Raw genomic sequence first — 3,017 nt, 5'->3', positions numbered from 1 at the left:
TTTTTTTTTTTTTTTTTTTTGTATTTATGTGGAGGTTGATAAAATATACATCAGCGAAATATTTTTGTTTATGTAAAGATACGAAGGTGTGTACAAGAGTGATTTGTGTGTTTGTACAGATTCTTCTGGGTTGAAGTATAACAATTATGGCTACGTCTTCACATGGTAGATTAGAAAAAAAGGGAAATATATGAAGAATGCAGTTAACCCTTTCCTTTGTCTGTCCTGTGTATTACAAGTGATATGCAAATTGTATTTCCTTGGTATCCATGCATCATATATGATATACATTTCCACTTTTTTTCAATCACCAGAGAAACTTGAGACATAGAAAAAATGAGATCTTTGTATTACTCAGAATGCATGACACAAGAGCTAACTAAAAGTCTGAAAAATATGCTTGGATGCTTTGGGCAAACTTATGAAAATGCTTTGGACAGGCAAAGAATAAAGAAGAACTGCAAGTCACTTTTCCGATTCTTCATTTCCTGCTTTTGGTACAGTCAAAGAAGCAACAACAAAAACAAGGCTCTTTTAGTACAACAATGCATTGTTACATAAATAAGATCTTAGCATTTATTGCAGTCAGAAGATTTTTTGATCCGAAAACTTGAACAACAAGAATGGTTACCATTCATGTGATTGAAAGAATTAACTAAAGCCCCTCAAAGCCTATAACTTGATTGATTCTGGTTGAATTCCATGGCACAAAAAAAATCTGCAATGATGGAGGTTGTATCAAATGCAGTGAGCTGCCAACCACTTGCTTTGTCAAATGTCACTTTACTGCCAGTTTACCTGGCAGTGCCAGAGTACAAGAACTATACCAGGAGTATTACCTTGTCTCTGCTCTTCTATAGCTACTTTGGGGAGATTTTCCACCAACTTAGTGTGAAGAAAAGCAATTGCTACTCTGCTGTTTATATTAAAAATCAATTAAAACAAAGGCTTTGTACTTAGAGCATAACCCGAGAGAGATTTGGTAACTATTTCTAGCTGTTCAGGTGACCACATAGAGGGTTTCCCATTGCTATTATGAAAGTGGATTGTCAGAATCAGTAGAGCACCTGTTAAAATGCCTTGTGGTATTTCTTCTGAAAGAAGCCCGTCGTATATATATATATATATATATATATATATATATATATATATATATATGTGTGTGTGTGTGTATATATAATGTGTGTGTGTGTGTATATGTTTGTGTGTCTGTGTTTGTCCCTCCAACATCGCTCAACAACCGATGCTGGTGTGTTTACATCCCCATAGCTTAGCAGTTCGGCGAAAGAGACCGATAGAATAAGTACTAGGCTTACAAAGAATAAGTCCTGGGGTCAATTTGTTTGACTAAAGGCGGTGTGTCAAATGGCTGAAACAAATGAAAGAACAAATATATATATATATACGCATATATATATATATATATATATATATATATGCATATTTTATGCGTAAGATATGTAGTTCAGTGAAAAAGGAGTATACTAACAACAACATATGTGCACTTCAAAATGCAGAGCACTAACACATGCATGTGCACTGTGCATGGGAACACATCAGTTTGCATGCGGGTGCACTTATAAAGTTTGGACATTTCACAATATCTCTCAAATATTTCACTTCATAGATCTGCAAATTCTTCACAAACGCATCATCTCCAAATATTTTCATAATCAAAATCTCATTTCCAAAACCATGAAACAACAGACAGGATTCATGATTCCATTAACCAAATTTAAAAGAACCCTTTTTTTTTTGTTCTTTTTGTTTTGTTTTTATTTGTTTGTTTTTTTTATTATTATTTCTTTGATATTTTGTTCTGTTATTCTCGAAGACTGTTGTTTATCCATTCCCTCCTCTGCCTCACCAAATTGCCGCTTCTCACCATTGCATGTGCCACTGCAGGTTAGATTGTTTTTGTTTGTATTTTGTTTATAGTTTATTTTATTTAAATTTTTGTTATTTAGTGTCTTTTTATTTTGTTGTTTGTTAATGAATTTAATTTTTAAGTTTTAATTTTTTTTAGTTTTATTTGACATTTTATTTTTGTTTTTTATTTATTTATTTATTATTATTTTCCTTCTTAAAGTAGCCTGCTCAATATATTTTTTAGTAAAGATACATTAGACACATGTTATATTCCTACATTGAAAAAATTTACTTGTAAATTCTTTGAAGTCTATTATATGTGTATATATATATGTGTATATAATCTTTTTAAATGTATTTATTCTAATGTTCTAAATCATATTATTAAATAAACATATCTATGTTTTTCTTCAAAATGTTTTTCAGATTATAGTTTTGTTTATTTAAAACATTTTTAGAAAATGTACTTTAAATATTGTTTAACAATTTTATCCTCGTTTTTCATAGTTTTTTTGTTTTTTTTAGATAAGTGTTAGATAATTTAAGAATTGAAAATTTAATCAAAACCAGATGATGTATAATTATAATACCACTTGCACAGGTTCCTAAACAATTTTTAAGTTAAAATAATTTTTTCGAACAACAAATGTAATTCATAATATATTTTATATCCAAGAAGACGAAATTGTATTAAATTTTTGAAGATAAAAAAAAAATGGTATTCTTTAACTTGTCTCAAAATATATGCTGTTTTCATTTATGAAATGTCATTTAGATTTGTAGAATCAGTTCTCCCTGAGTAAATTCTTGATAAAAACAGAGTCTCTGTGGTGTCACTTGATCTGTTAGAAATAGCAGCCAAATTCTATTAAATCACACCCTATTTTGGGGATGAAAGAAAAGAGTAGATTAATTAAGTGTAATTCACTCCAAGACATACTCTAGAAAGATGAAAGGTCATAGCTGTATTATATTTAATCATAATCCTGCTTAATCAGCATTGACCCAGGGCCAAAGAACAAGGATAACATTTGTTCAACTAAAGGTGGTGCTCCAGTATGGACACAGTCAAATGACTGAAACATGTAAAAGAGTATGTACATATATATATGTATATATGTATATGTATATATGTATATGTATATATG

General features: G+C 30.0%; 1 protein-coding gene across 1 annotated transcript in view; it reads left to right on the top strand.

The window, feature by feature from the left end:
- The window catches only part of LOC106873036 (filamin-B), a 164,815-nt gene that overhangs the window by 86,149 nt on the left and 75,649 nt on the right, over positions 1-3,017 (top strand). The gene's annotated exons all lie outside the window — the stretch shown is intronic.

This window comes from Octopus bimaculoides, chromosome 19 (genome assembly GCF_001194135.2).
Source record: "Octopus bimaculoides isolate UCB-OBI-ISO-001 chromosome 19, ASM119413v2, whole genome shotgun sequence".
NCBI lineage: Eukaryota > Metazoa > Mollusca > Cephalopoda > Octopoda > Octopodidae > Octopus > Octopus bimaculoides.
Note: the sequence above shows the minus strand (reverse complement) of the source record. Positions and strands in the feature narration are given on the sequence as shown.